Source organism: Cajanus cajan, chromosome 8, assembly GCF_000230855.2.
Source record: "Cajanus cajan strain Asha chromosome 8, NIPB_CcT2T_4, whole genome shotgun sequence".
NCBI lineage: Eukaryota > Viridiplantae > Streptophyta > Magnoliopsida > Fabales > Fabaceae > Cajanus > Cajanus cajan.
This window is the reverse complement of record NC_138524.1, coordinates 14,072,275-14,089,790: the sequence shown is the minus strand read 5'-3', so window position 1 is coordinate 14,089,790 and position 17,516 is coordinate 14,072,275.

The following is a 17,516-nucleotide window of genomic DNA, read 5'->3' as shown; positions in this document are numbered from 1 at the left end:
AACTTTATAATTACAAATTAATATTTAAGTGCTAAATATAAATTAAACAAAATTCCAAACAAAATAAGTTAATAGCTAAAAAAAAAAAATTACTGGCGCTGTGGGCCACAGCGACACTAACAGTCGCTGTAGGCCACAGCGCCTATTTAAAATTATTTAAAAGGACAAAAAATATATATACAAAAACAATATAAATTACAGAAAAATAAACTTTTTAATTACAAATTAATATTTAAGTGCTAAATATAAATTAAACAAATTTCCAAACAAAATAAGTTAATAACTAAAAAAAAAAAAATTTAATTACCACAGCGACACTAACAGTCGCTGTAGGCCACAGCGCCTATTCAAAATTATTTAAAAGGACAAAAAATATATATACAAAAACAATATAAATTACAGAAAAATAAACTTTTTAATTACAAATTAATATTTAAGTGCTAAATATAAATTAAACAAATTTCCAAACAAAATAAGTTAATAACTATAAAAAAAAAAAATTAATTAGTGGCGCTGTGGGCCACAGCGACTCTGTGTCGCTATAGGCCACAGCGCCACTTATATAAATAATTAAATCTATTTTTTAAAATTACGTTTTGAAATAATTTTTTTTTTTTATAAATATATAATAAGTATACTCAGTTGATTATTTTAAGGTTACATTTAAATTATTTCAGTTTTTTTTTTGTTTTTTTTCTAAAATGGTGTCGCTATGGGCTACACCATCTTTGTTGGCTCACAAACTGTGTTGGTCCAGCCCATAGCGACACTGTTGTGGCTCATTCCAGCCATCCCTCCGCCAAAAAAAAAAAAACCACGTGGCATTGGTGTCGCTATGGGCCATAGCGACACCGTTGAAAACAGCCCCAAAGGCGTAAATAAATTCAAAACAGCCCCATTTAGGTAAATAACTTGGTCAACGACCCTACTTTGGTCAAAAACTCCAATTTGAAACCTTAATAAATGAAACACAAATAAGAAAGAATGTTGAACAAAGGCGTACAACCCAACTAACCTCAGGAACCACAATTAGTATAACTTACTTACCATAAAACTTTTTTTTTTTTAACCATGGTCCGTTCTTTAGATGTAAAGACCTAAATATGTCTAGTAAAACATAAGAACTTGGGATCTTTGGTTAATTGAGCAATATTAGCAACATTATCTCTAATATTGTATTTATTGTTGTCTTAAATCTATTGAAAATATTAAATTTTGTGGGTATTACATCTCATTTAATGACTTTCTAAGATAAAATCTATTAAAATTTGTGATTTTCAACTACTAATAAAAAAAATATTAGAAAAAAAATGTTATTGAGTGTCACACATTTTTCTTGATTAATTAAATTCCTTTATCATGTTTCGTTTTTCTTTAACTATATTGTAGAAAAGCTAGTAAACAAGACCATACTATTATGCATTACACAATTCATAAACAACATACCATGTTCTAGCCATTTTATTAATATGACTTCTATGTCTTATGAACCCATGTTCTCCGTGAAGCTCATCAAGCTACGAATTTTTTTGTGAAGCATGACATGAAAATTTCAAGTCAATCGAATTTTTTATTCGGTTTGACACATTTTAGCTTTTACTAGTTTTCCTAAAGGTTTTTAATACCTCTAATTTTATTTATTAATCAAAAAAGTATCTTCTACATGCAAGTCTTTCTCCCTAAATCCACATTCCACAATACATTGTATTTGACCAAATAAATATTTCAAATGTAGGAACATGTTGGTTAAACTCAGATATCAGAAGAAAATAAAATCTTTCATTCATCAAAGGATAAAAACACACATTACATAGACTTTCAAGATCTTACACACTTCACTAAACAAAATAACATAAAACATAAGACGATAGATAATTTGTAACATAGCAAGTTATTTTAGAAGGTCCAAAAGTCCAGTATGGGTGATTCAGTAACCTAGAACGGGTCGTTCCCAAACTGGGACGGGCCGTTCCAAACTACTGAATTGTCCTATAAAATATAGTTGAGAACGGGCCGTTCTGGAGGGAGTACGGGGCGTTCTGGAGGGGAGTACGGGTCGTTCTGCATGTGATTTTTACACATGATGAAGGGGTGCAGAACGGGTCGTTCCGAATTTGGAACTAGCCGTTCTGGCCACTCCTGAATGTCTATAAATAGAGTTGGGTGGTTGAAGAGAAATAAAGGTTTTTAGAGAGAAGTTTTAGAGAGGACTTTGGACTAGGAAGCTTGCTTTGGGTGGATTGAAGTTTCGGGTTGAGCTTCGGAAAGGGAATTCCGCTTCTTGGCTATTCTGAGCCAATCTTCAGGTAAGGGAAGCTAGATTGTAAAGTTGTTGGTTATACGTGAGTTGGGAACTCCTTTGGGTACTTAGGTTGATTAGTATGAGTTGTGTTATGTGATGAAAATATTGTGTGTTGCTAATATATGATTAAATATTTATTAATGATGTTATTGGAGATGCATGTTGTAGTTAAGTTGTGAAGTTGTTTACAAGTTGTGTTGATCTACGATATTGTTGAAATTAGTTGAAATTAAGTTGATAAGGTTGCTATATGTGTGGACATGTTTATGTTGTGAAGTATGATGAGATGTTATTATTAGACTGTGTTGTCAAGTTGTTAGAGGAGAGTTGTATGTTGCTAAAAAGTTGTATGGTGTGCCATGTGTTGAAAAGATATTATCTTAGGACAATTGAGTTGTAAATTATGAGTTGAGCTATTAAGCTGTTGAGTTGATTGTGTTGTTTAAAGTTGAAATGAGATGTTGTGTGGTTAAAATGTGTTGTTAAATAGTGTTGATGAGTTGTTGTGTTGATAAACTGTGTTGTTAAAGTTATGAGTTGATTGTGTTGTTCAAGTTGAAAGTTGATTGAGATGATGAGTTGAAAAGTTGTGTGTTGTGTAAGTTGTTGAGTTGATCTGTGTTGTTGATTTGTAAGCTGATTAAGCTGTGATAATAAGTTGTTGATGACTAGGATTAGGGGAGATGTTTTCGAAGTTGCTCATCCCATTGTGTGGATTGAGATAGTTGTGGTGCTCTGAGAGCCCAATTTGTTGAAAAACCCTCCTTGGGAAGTTGTCCCTTGGAGTAGTCGTTGTGTTGTTCTCCTCTATGACTTAGTTGATCCGGTGGCTTAGAATTTTGTAAATTTTGACACATATTTAATGATTTTGTGAATTTTGTTATATAATTTTTAAAATTACATATTTTGTCATTTAACTTTTAAAAATTTACTTGTTTGGTCATATTATTAATTAATCATCTAATCTTATTAATTAATTATTAATGTGACATATCGACAATTTATGAACGCTTAAAGCCATCTTGAGAAGCTTTGAGCTTATTTCTAGAATGAAGGTAAACTACCATAAGAGTTGCTAATAAAAATATTCTTATAATTTAATTTTAAATGTATCATAATTCATAAATATTGTATAATTTAAAATTAGATACTTTTACTTGTTTGTTTTAAGATAAATTCATTACAAAAAAATTAATCACAAACTTGTATCAACACATCGTGGGTAAAAAATCAAAAGTGTGTAGTAACCAATTAAACATTTTTTTTTCAAGAATTACCAACAAATAAAATGTATTTGAGTTTGAATCTAGATAATTAATTACTTATAAAAGATTACAAATATGGATGCATATCTAAGTAAACATTCCGGTTTACATATATACTTTGGATTTTGGAATGACCTAACATGATCCGGCTTGACGTCATTATTTTCTTTTTCATATTTTTTTCCTGTTACTTTATATATATATATATATATATATATATATATATATATATATATATATTATGAACATGGTTATAAAAATATCTAACTAAAATAAAATTTTAACTTTTTTCTCAGACTCTAACTACATTCCTTAATTTGTAATTATACAATTAACTAGAGAGGATAAAATATGGTATAACGGATGATCCAGATTTCGGTGGAGACAAATGTTAATTAAGGAAGTTGGAGGAGATCTAGCCTCTCATATTATGCATTGCTTCATAATTTATACTAGTATTTTGATACATGCATTTGTGTTATCTCTACACATATATTAAAGCATTAGTGTTATCTTTACATATATATTAAAATAGCAGGTAATTGTAATAATAAGTTAACAAATTCCTGACTCTAACTATTGATTAGTATATTAGAACATGATGTCATCTACTCATCATGAAAATAACTTTCATTATTGTTTTTTTTAATAGTTTTAAGGAGAAAATATAATACTAAGTTTTTGTTAATTATTATTTTTTAATAATGACTATGTGTTGAATTGTTTTGAGGTGTGATGTTTAGAGGTTCTGAGAGTTAAGAAAATTCTTAAGAGTCTTTAGGTGTTTTATAAATAATAAAAAAATTGGATAGAGATTCATTTTTATTTTAAGGGGAGAAGTATATAAGTTTTTGTTTGAAACTTGAGTCTCATAAACTCATTTTTTAAAGAAACCTTAGAGAGAAGGTAGTGAGAGACACTATGAAATTCTAAAGTCTTCTTTCTTCCTATCTAGGCTCCTCGAATATGTGAAGAGATTCAAAGCTCTTGGCTAAGAATCAAGACTGTGGTGTTGTGTGTAACAGCCCAAGCAACCCGCATGAGGATATTGTCCGCTTTGGCCCACGGCCTCACGGTTTTGCTCTTGGCGATGACACGCATGCCACCCCAAAAGGCCTCCTCACAAGGAAGGTATCCACACCCATATATATGGCATGCTTCGTTCGCCTTCCTAACCGATGTGGGACTATATCCACCCCCCTCAAGGGAGTCCAGCGCCCTCGCTGGCACACCGGCCCGGGTCCCGGCTCTGATACCAATGTAACAGCCCAAGCAACCCGCATGAGGATATTGTCCGCTTTGGCCCACGGCCGCACGGTTTTGCTCTTGGCGATGACACGCATGCCACCCCAAAAGGCCTCCTCAATATAGTCCCACATCGGTTAGGAAGGCGAACGAAGCATGCCATATATATGGGTGTGGATACCTTCCTTGTGAGGAGGCCTTTTGGGGTGGCATGCGTGTCATCGCCAAGAGCAAAACCGTGAGGCCGTGGGCCAAAGCGGACAATATCCTCATGCGGGTTGCTTGGGCTGTTACATTGGTATCAGAGCCGGGGCCCGGATCGGTGTGCCAGCGAGGGCGCTGGACTCCCTTGAGGGGGGGTGGATATAGTCCCACATCGGTTAGGAAGGCGAACGAAGCATGCCATATATATGGGTGTGGATACCTTCCTTGTGAGGAGGCCTTTTGGGGTGGCATGCGTGTCATCGCCAAGAGCAAAACCGTGCGGCCGTGGGCCAAAGCGGACAATATCCTCATGCGGGTTGCTTGGGCTGTTACATTGTGTAAAGCTTCTCTGGCTAAGAATCAAGACTGTGGTGTTGTGTAAAGCTTCTCGGAGCTTGAAACTTGGGGAACACTTTCTTCCTCTTCTTCATCTATTTTTCTTGAAGTTGAAGTAAAGGAAGCTAGACTAATCTTGGTTGATTTCAGGGTGTACATATTGTTTTCCACTTGAATTGTCTTGATGATTGTTTTTATTATTGGAAAGTGGAAATAGTGAAAATGGTGGGATGGTTGTGTTATAAAGCATGTTTGAGGTGATTCTTGATGATTGATCCAAATGGTTGTTGAATATTGGAATTCTTGTCAGAAATGAGTTGCAAATGATGTATATATATGGATTGTTGGTTTGCAAGTTGATTTCCTAGTTTTTAAGTGATGGGAGGACCAATTCGTAAGTTTGTTAGGTGTAGAACTCATTATCACACCAAGCATGCCTTCATGGTGTCGAGCGTAGTTTCAATAAGAGGGTCTCTACCTTGCTCACGTGGTTTCAATGAGCTTGTCTTCGCCTACATGTAGTTTGTAACATAGTAAGTATTTCAGAAGGCGATGGGTGATTTAGTAGCCTAGAATCGGCCGTTCCCAAATTACTAAATTGGCTTATAAATCCTAGATTGGAATGGGCCGTTCCAAACGTGGTTGTTGTGAGTTAAATTCAACTCCAGAACGGGCCGTTCTGATTTCAGAATAGGTCGTTCTAGACGTGAATTTTACACATGATGAAGGAGCCCAGAATGGACCGTTCCAGATTCGAAACGGACCGTTCTGGCCACTCCTGACCTCTATAAATAGGCGTTAAGGAGGGAGAGAAAGGGAAAAAAAGAGGGAGAGAAGTTTAGAGAGAAGGACTCTAGTTCGCTAAGAAGCTTGATTTTGAAGGAGTGAAGTTCGGGAGTCGAGCTCGGGGGAAAGTTTTTCTTATTCCCGAATTCTTGGCTATTTGGAGCCAATATTCAGGTTAGGGAAGCTTTATGCATTGTGTTTTTTTTTTTTTTGTTGAAATGGTTGAGTTGTTGGGTGCTTAAGTTGATTTATGTTGTTTACATTGTGTAAGTTGGCATGATAGATGAACTTTAAATATGTTGATTGATTTGTAATTTGTGTTGAATATGTTGTATATTGTTGAAGTTGTTTATAAGGTTGTAAAGTTGTTAAGTTGCCTGATGAAGATGAGTTGAGTAGTTGTTGGCTTAAGTTGTTTATAGGTTGTGTGGTTGATGAAACTAAGTTGTTTACATGTTGTCTATCATTGAATTATTAATAATTCGAGATGTATAAGTTGAAGTAGATTATTGTTGTAAAGTTGTTTAAAGTTGTTAAGTTGCATTAAGTAGATATTGTAATGACTATAGTTGTTCTAGTTGTTTAATTAAGTAGTATAAAGATGCCTATTGTTGTAAAGTTGAAAGTTGCCTTAAAGCTGTTAAAGTTGAGATTGATGACTATAGTTGCTTATTGTTATAAAGATGTTTATAGTTGTAAAGTTTTTATGATGCCTATAGTTGTAAAGTTGTAAAGTTGTCTATTATCGTAAAGTTGTAAAACTGTCTATTGTTATAAAGTTGAAAAGTTGGGGACATATGGTGAAGATATATGTCCTATGTTGAGATACATAGTACTAAGGTGATAAGTTGAAAGTTGATTTAAAGTTGAATCCCTTAGTACTGTGTGGGCAACATGGAAGTAGTCGATCTATGTCATGGTTGAATGACCAATTTAAGTAAGGTATCTAGTTAGAGATGTAGTCTTTGATTAGGTACTAGAGGGTGTATGGTACTTGGAAGACAGTGGGTGGGCTAACTCCATACGTGGATTGGTGATGCTAGCCAAGGCTGTGGTAGGCTCATACCCAAACCCTTCTGTCTTGACAATAGTACTGGACCTCCGAGTCTAAGTGGCACACCTGGGTAATCGCCTATTGTTGTCTATACCTGGTTCTCTTCGGAGTTCCTAACGATGTCTTATACCTGACCTGATTGAGATAGGTCAAACGCTAGATTCGGTAGGGTTTATGTCACCTAGACTGCTCAACCTCAATTGTTGGAGATCTCCTAGTTGTATATGCGTGACGACGTATTAGTTGATGTTGCATGGATTGTTGCATTCAAGTTGTATATAATATTGTATGAATGAGTTAATAGTTGAGCTATTGTGATAAATACTATGTGATTGTGTTGTGATGAGTTATTGATCACTAGGACTAGAGGAGAAGTTTTCAAAGTTGCTCATCCCATTGTGCGGATTGAGATAGTTGTGGTGCTCTGAGAGCCCAATTTGTTTAAAAACCCTCCTTGGAAAGTTGTCCCTTGGAGTGGATGATGTGTTGTTCTCCTCTAGGACTTGGTTGGTCCTGTGTGTGTGCAAGGTCGAGGCACACGTGTATGAAGCGACCACGGTATAAGGGCCAGGCCGAGCTATACCGATTACAAGCGGCCAATTTGAATAAAATGTTACGTTTTGAAAATGTTGTTGCTAGTAGATGATATTGTATATCTATTGTTGTAGATGTTGTGTTGCTTTAAGTTGCAAGTTGAAAGTGGAGTTCTATTGTTGTTTATTATATGATGTTATTTTTTTAATGATTATTGTTGTGAGCTTACACTAGCATGTTTTTCCTATGTGGTTGGGACCGTGATGACCATACCATGGTATGCGAGCAGATCAGGATTAGGTACTCTGCTAGACTGGGTGAGCTTCTTTTTGGTTGGGACTCAGGAGGAGAGCTGACGTTGTATTTAGTTGATTGGTAGCTTTTGACTACCTAGTTGTTGTATAGGGTATTATTCCCTACTTTCAGTTATATATATTATGAGACTTTTTAGTTGTGTATTCTCATTATATATATAATTGTTTAGTAGTGAGATTTTATTTTATACTTGTATCTGAATACTATAGACAGTGTGAGACCTGGCGGGTTGTTACATAGCTATTTGTTACCTCTCCATTACCAACCTTGTGTATAGTTCTTCAATAATTTCATCCTTAAGATCCTCTTCATAAGATGAATCATTGGATCCCATTTGAAGGAACACTGTAAAATGTCAATGTTAAGAGAATTTAAACACGAGACGAGACTTGTTTGCATAATTGAAAGGTGTGAAAAATCTTATATAAAGATAGACTTGTTTAAGTAATAACTAGTTTTCAATGGCTAGTTTGATTAATGACTACTTTAATAATGAGAAATTTTAAATATTGACAAAAATATTACATTAATAATGAAATTTTTTTTAAATATAAATAAAAACATTACGTTGATAACTTTATAAAAAAAAAACATTACATTAATAAAGACATATTTTAGACATAAACAACACTATTACATTAACTAGCACTTATTTTAACTAAGTCCTCACTCAAGTCCATATTTTTATTTTATTTTCTTGCACAACATTTCATGATATTGTAATTGTGAAACTATCACAGAAGATGTATCTTTAAAGATAATTTCATACTCAAGTTTTTTATCTTTCATACTCAACCAGTGACGGATCTAGAAATTTTAGATAGTGGGGGCAATATTTATTTATATATTGTAGTATTAAAAATTTTATTATAACTTTTATAGACATAAATATATATTATAATTATTTTTTACAAGTTTTTATATCTAGGATTACAATTAAAGATGAAAATAAATTAGGTTAGACTAGATTTTATTATAATTTAGTAGGTTTGAACCTATCTTTCTTTAAAAATATATATCTTAAGTATGACTTATTTATCTATCAGACATCTTTTAAATGTTTGGGTATAATCCTAAAGACCTATTTTATAATAATTTAATACTATTCAAAATATAAAAATAAATATGTTAAATTTTATAAAAATCAAGTTTAATTTATTTATGATATAAACATGTTTTTAATATCTAATATATATTTTTAGGTGATAATTTATTTTAAAATATATTTTATAATAATAATTCTAAATGAAACATATAAATCTTTCGATTTTTCTTATTTTGATTTTTTTTAATCAACATATACAATTTTACTATTTTGATTTTTTTAATCAACATATACAATAAATAGAAAACACAAAAGGTAAAAATACATACTACAAATTTTATTTTATCAAAAATTGTTTTTTTAATCTATCACATTATATATATGAGTATTAATATATATATATATATATATATATATATATATATATATATATATTATAATTAAACTTTTTTAAAAAAATTGATTCATTATTAAAAAGTATTCTTTATCACAAAAGAGAATTAATCTCCTTTAAAAGTTTGATAGACATCAAATAAATAAACATTTTCTCTGAATCTATATTTTATACATATGATAATTTAAACATATATATTTATTTTATTAAAATATAATTTTTTTTTAAATATTATTTTTTAAATAAAAAATTATGTATGTGTCAAATAGTAGTGGGGGCAAGTGCCCCCACTCTCCAACAAGTGGATCTGTCCCTCTACTCAACTATTTCTTTTTTAACTCATTGTCTTCATGCTTGACACATGTTAATTCTTACATTACATTAAGGTCAATTGTTTCCTTTGAGAATGATTTTCTCTTTCTCTTTTCCATTTTTGTCCCCATTGGACGAACCATAAAAGATGAAGTTGGGTTATATTCACTCGTTGGTGGTGTTTCTGGATTAGAAGATGATTAGAAGCTTGTTTGTAACATCCTACAATTTTTTGAATAATTTTATTCAACTTTTATCATCAACATTTCAGTTGTGTTGTTTTCCTTGATTGCAAGTGACCACAATACTCATTGTAATTTTCTTTAATCCTTGACCTAAAGGAACATTCTTTTTGGTTTACCCCCACAATTGGATCCTTCAATATATTTAACCATGATTGGATGAGAAGCTTATCTTCCTCCATGTTGAACCTTGACCTTTGTTATTTACGAGTTGACTCTTCTTTCTCTTTTTCATTGAAAGTATTATTATCCAATCCAATTTGAGTTGAAAATAGTAGAACTTGAGATTCAAATGCAAACTCATGGTGTTTCTAAATGTCTTTCACAAGATTAACCTTCACCAGTACCCACTGAAGTGACATGATCCACTGTGGGGTTAATCGGTGGTAATTGAAACATGAGATATCCATATGAAAACAAAAATGTGGAAATTAAAAATTGTTCATATTTGTGTTATTTTGTGAGTGTGATAAATGTGAAGAATTTTGAGAAATTGAATTAATGGCAGATTGAAAATTTGATATGAAATTAAAATAGGGATTAATTGAATTGATTTTGTTTTGATTCTATTAAGTAAAACAAATCAAATAGATATTTGAGAATAGATAAAATTGGTTCAAGAAGAAATTTTGAAAGACAAAGAGTGAAAGAGAAAAATTAAATTAGAAAATTGGTGAGCAAAAATATATAATAAATCATATTTATACAAATATTGTTATATAAAATTATATTAAAAATTAATTTTATCATTAAAAATATAACATTAATTTTATAAAGTTAATATTGGTATAACTAAAAAAGTTTACGATACAACGTTTAAAATATATATTATAACTTTAATTTTTAACTTAAAAAAAACTTAGAAGCATGAGAGCCTCTATAAGCGTTCAGTGCTTAACTAAAGTGAACTACAATGAAGAATGCAACATGCATGGCTCTTAGCTAAAATATAAAAGGGATGTAAAAAGATAAGAATGTTATGTTAACTTTTTCAAATGTTAGTTAATTTCTCAAATGCTAGTTATAATTAATTTATATGTAAACTTTTTCAAATATTCCACTATAGTCAACATCATTCATAGTTATTCACTAATAAAGATAACGTCTTTGACCTAATAAAAGGAAGAAAAAAACTATAAGGTATAAATGCGTAATAGCCTTTCCCTAAACTCTTGCACTTAAATTATGTATTTACTTTAGCATCAAAATGTTTTTATAAATATTTGTTCAACTTGAAAGATTTAAGAGCTCATTTAGGAGAAACGAAGGTATCCAATTTTTAACAAATACACATATAATATATTAGGTTATTATATGTCTTATATTTTGGGCTAGAAATAAAAAAAAATGAAATAACATAGATTTAAGAGTTTTTTTTTTAAATGATACATATTTTTATAATCATATTATTAATTAAAAGAATACATTCTTTTTAAAGGACTTTTTTAGTTTAAAAAAATCCTGCGGATTTTAAAAGACTTTGCAGGATTTTCATGACTTTTAAGATTTTGCAAGATTCTACCAGACTTAAAATCAGGATTTTAATGGATTCTGCAAGACTTTTAAATTAGGATTTTAATGGATTCTGTGGGATTTTGTGGAGTTTTGACATTTGATAAGATTTAAAAAAAATTATACATTCAAATTTAAAAAGAGTCAAAGATAAAAATAATAAATAAAAAAAATAATGTCTAGATAAATAATAATAATAATTCTCTATAATATTCTATCCTCTTTTTATAGCATCCACTATCAATTGTAACAATTCATCGGAATCATCCTTAATCCAAGCTTCATAGTTTTCTTTCTCTTTTCATTTTTCTTTATTATTTCCTTGTGAATCTCTCATTTGAATTACTAAAACAATATATGTTAAAAAATAGTTATATAAATAATTACGGATAATAGACAAAATCAATAAAATTATATTATTATTTTTAGAAGCACACCATCATACAAGATCGAATATATTTTTGCTATCCAAATGGATCAAATACCTCAGTTATTATAAAAAAAAATGTAAAAACGAAAATATAGAAACATAAGATAATTTTTTATATAAAAAAATTAGTATATTCGATACTGAAAAAATATTTAGATATATAATTTTTTTTATATAAACAGAAGTATTTAGATATAGAGAATATATATATATATATATATATATATATATGATAATTTTTAACGATATTTATAAATATAAATTATTCTAACAAATATTTTAACAATATTTTCTTTTTTAAAAAATAAGTTAATGAAGGCATAAATCCGAAACCCTAAAAAATTAGATATTGCAATGTCTTATGTTAATTTTCTTTTTTTAAAATATAAAAAATCTTAATTTCATAATATAAAAATAAAAAAGAAAAATTCATAGTAAAAAAAATAAAATAATTGTTGAGTCATAAAAGGAGGAGGGATAAGAGTAACAAATTCAAGGGATGAAAATTCTTAAAACACTTGAAAATTCTTAAAACACTTGAGAAATCATTTCAAACAATCCTTCAAAATCCGATGGGTTTGGATGAGATTGTTTTATGAATCTGGTATTTATAGATAACACTAGAAAGTCTTTCAAAATCCCTCTCACACAACAATCCTTTAAAATCCTTAAATTTTTGAATACCAATGGATTGTTTTTAAGTTGTAAAAAATCTCAAATGAATACCAGTGGATTTTAATGGACTCTTTAAAAAATCCTAAAAATCCAGATTGAATACCACTGGATTGTTTTTAAGTAACATAAAATCTTGATTGAATACCAATGGACTTTTTTACTCAAAAAAAGTCTTTTAAAATCCTACGAAATCCTAAACCAATACACCCCCCTAAATAGATAACATTGATTTTCTTAGAAGATTGTTATTAAGTATTGAATGAAGGTGATCTTTTTTTTTTTGTCGACTATAAATGTCATAATAGAAACAAGGCTCAAATTTATTTTTAATTTTATAATTTATTTTTATTTTACTTCTGATTTTAATATGTTTGCAATGTAAAATAAAGTTAATTAATTAAACATCACCTTAGAAATAGTTTTAGAAAAAGATTATTTACAAAATTAATAATTTTCAATTATATGACAAATTATGATTGAATAAGTATAAAAAAAAAATTAAAGTTGTTAATATATTATAATTAAATCCTTTATTTTAATGTTTTAAAATTTTTAATTTTTAATCTTCATAATTTTATTTTAAGTTTTAGTCTATATAATATTCTTTTATCATAGTAATTTCATTTAGTTGAAAATCAAACAAGTGTAATATGTTAATGAGAAAGATATAAAGTTTGTTTTGATATAAGTTTATAAACATTTTTTTTAAGTTTCTATACTAAAAATAAGTTTATAATATTTTTTAATAGAAAAACTCTTAATTCTTTTTTAACTTATATTCAAACAGACCTACAATAAGAAAAATAAGTTACATTGACTTGAGAAATGTTACAACGCAACAACATAACTTTTAAATAAAAAGATATAAAAAAATAGTGTTATTAAATGAGAATATTGAATTAATAAGTTAGTCTAATAGTTAGGGAGTTAAAATAGATGTATGCAATTATATCTCTTGATGGTAGGGATGACAAATATACCCGTACCCGCGGATAATACTTGAACCCGTCCCAACTTTGACGGGGAATACCCCGTTTGACCGTGTAACACCCCGAATTTTTACTAATGCAATATTAATTATTATTTATTTTTATGTTTATGAAGATTGTTTTATTATAGTTGTTTTAGTTAATTAAAAGGGGTTTTTTTATAAAATATTGTACAGGTTTTTAATAATTTAAATTGTTTGTGAAAATTTTTATAACATTCTGATTTTTTTTATGCCGGAACGGGCTATTCCAAAAGTGGAACGGGCCGTTCCACACAAAGGATATATACTATTTTTGAAGCAGCAGAACGGGCCGTTCCAAAAGTGGAACGGGCCATTCCAGAATAAAAAAGAGGCCTATTTTGATTTCTCCAGAACGGGTCGTTCCTAAAGGGAAACAGGCCGTTCCGGAATTCTAAAAACACCTAAAAAGTTTAGTTAGAAACTGGACGTTCCAATAATAGTCAATCAGTGTAAACATGGACCCCAGAACGGGCCGTTCTGATTTTAGAACGAGCCGTTCTGCTTTTTGGAAACGGTCCGTTCTGATTTTAGAACGGGTCGTTCCAGTTGAAAAATTTGCATATATTTGAAGGCTCCGGAACGGGCCGTTCCGATTTCAGTTCGGGCCGTTCCAAGTACACCAGGATGCCTATAAATAGGGGCAGGGGTGAAAAATTTATAACTTAGTGAGAAGGTGAAAATCTTAGAGAGAGAGAAAGAGACAGAAAGAAAGAAAGAAAGAAAGAGAGCGCGAGAGAGAAAGAAAGAAAGAGAGGGAAAGAAAAAGAGAATCTAGAGGAGGAGGTCCTGCCCAAGTTTCAACTCCTGCTTATCCAGGTAAGGGGGGAGTGAGAAACCTCGCTCGGGGGTGTGGGGATAATTTTTGGATAGTTTGATTGTCGGATTGGCCCCCAATCCCTTGCCGTTGTTCTGTTTTATTTTCTGTTTGCTCTACTTTGTTTTTTGTTGGAAATAATAAATGATTATGTCATTAATGTTAAAAATAAATAAGTTTTAATATGAATAAGAATGTTCTTTGTGGATTCCTGTGCGTACCTTATGAGGAGTATTTATGACATGACCATGTGAAATATGAACAAATGACATGACCATGTGAAATATGAACAAATGACATGAGACCTAAGAATGGACTATTGAGACAAGCTGTGATTATAAGAATATGAAAAATGATGACATGATGTACTAAATGAAATTCTGTAATAAGTCAAACGTTGAGTCAATGAAATAATGACCGTATGACATGCATCATATGCATATATTACTCCAGGTGTGCCACTGAGGTCGCATACCAGTGATGCTAACAAGGTGTACCTTAGGGTCACCAGTGATGTAACATGCTAACAAGGTGTACCTTAGGGTCACCAATGATGCTAACAAGGTGTACCTTAGGGTCACCAATGATGTAACAAGCTAACAAGGTTTACCTTAGGGTCACCAGTGATGTAACCAGGTGTGCCTTAGGGTCACCAGTGATGATATGTGAAACTTCCTTATGACGCCACATGCATACATTTATGAGTCGAGTCCATGACATCATAGCATGATAAATGAGTATATATGTGATATTGATTATTTATGTGTATTGTTTACATGTGACTTATATTTGTTGTGCGTGTGTGCTATCTAACCTTTATTTCTTCACCTAAAACTGAGTGAGATGTTTCTCACTCCCTTGTTGTTTTTGTATATGCTTAAATTATGTTGCAGGTGATTAGCATCATGAGGATGTTGGTGATGAGGCTTAAGGTTTTAGTTGGGTATGCTCTAATAGGATGTGACATCGGACATAATTAGGCTTATTTTGGATATTATTATTTTAAAAAGCTTTAATTTTCTCTTCTTTTGTAATTTTGAACGTTCTTGAGAAAATACCAAAATGTACATCTTTGTCATATTATTTTTATTACATGATTTGAAAGTTATAAATTAACTCCTAACTAGGAGGCACTGCCACCTTTGCTGGAATTAATATATATTTTCCTTTATATGATTTCTTGAGTTTTGATACTTATATGTTGACTTGTTATGATTTATGAGTTACGAATGTGAATCTTCTACCTTATGATATTTGAGACAATTTTTTTATCTATAAAATATGTTGATAACTATGAAAGAATTTATTTACTCAAAAGGAAAAAAAAATTATTATTTACATTTATTGTGTATTAATGTTGGGATAAAGGGTGTCACAGACCAGGTACGGGTACGGGTACGGGTAAAACCCGATATATTAAATCGAGTACGGGTACGGGTACGGATATGTACTTACCCGTCTCGTACCCGTCCCCGTTCTCATTTTTAATTTAATATTCACTTTCAATTTAATTATATTAAAAAAATTTAATATTTTTTTATGTGTGATTACTTATTATAATATGAGATAAAGAAATAACCTAATTATAAATATAATATAATAAAAAAAATAATTTAAAAATATCATATTTTTTACAAAAATAAAAAAATAAAATAAAATTGACGGGTACGGGTATACTCGATACCTGACGAGGATGGGGATGGGGATGAAAATCTATACCCGACGGGGATGGGGACGGGGACGAGAACGGGGATGGGTTGAACTCGCGAGGATGGGGACGGATATTATGAAACCCGTACCAAACCCGCCCCGTTGCCATCCCTACTTGATGGTTTCATCATCTATTCCTATCAATGTAAAAGTAATATTTGATTAACAAAATTTATTTTTAAGTATAAATTAAATTAGTTCTTGATTGTCTATTAATTAGTTCTTAATTATCAAAAATATTGCATAAACAATATTCACAGAAAAAATATAAAAATAAATAAATTTAATCTTCATTAATGACATCGTAATATTTCCAACAATAAAACGATTCTCATTGACCAGTAAAACATTTTGTTACAAGTAACGTGAATGATATATATTAGGGATGAGAATAGCCTCATGAGAGGTTAGTAAGATATTCATATTTATTTTGTTAGATAACAAAATTTCTTATATGAATATTCACATATTTTATAAATATTTATGAATATTTATATATTATTTGAAAAATTTAAAAATATTGTAAATGATTTTAAATTTATATTTAATATTAAGTATATTAAAGTATTAAAGATTAAAGTATTAAAGATTTATATTTAATATTTATGAATATTTGTACTCACCAAGTCTTACTTATAAATGGATAAAAAATTTATCGTATCGTGAATATTCATTTAGACTATTCATTTATTATTTGTAATAAATTTTATTTGTGAATATACATATATATACAAATATTTTTGTCATCCCTAATATATATCCTATACTAATAGGAAAATTGTGTCACTTAATTTTTTAAAATTAAAATGTAAAGGAGATAATTGAATTAGTAGTTATAAATGATTTATTCATAATTTGCCAAAAAAAATGATTTATTCATAAAACATGAAAGATTATTTTTTCCCCTCAGCAATTGGCAATTAAGGAGGTGCAATTAACATGGTAACCAAATAAAATAAAATTAGTGATCTATATATATATAAAAGGAAAGACTTATTTATCATATGAGTAAATTTATTTAAACTTATTTTATTAAATAATTCAAGCTTTACATCAAATTTTAATAATTTAATCATTGAATTTAAAGCTTTAAATTTATATATTAAGTTTGTAAATTTTTTAATATTTAATTTTATCAATTTAAATTAATGTATAAAATATTTTTATGATTATCCATTAATTTATAATAAATTAAAAATTGACAATTTTTTTAAAAAGACTAAAATTAAATTCTTAAAATTCATCAGACTAATCTCATTTTAAAAAAACAATTTGTATTATATAGTCTATATATATTACAATTGGAAAATAAATAAGAGAAAAAGTCGT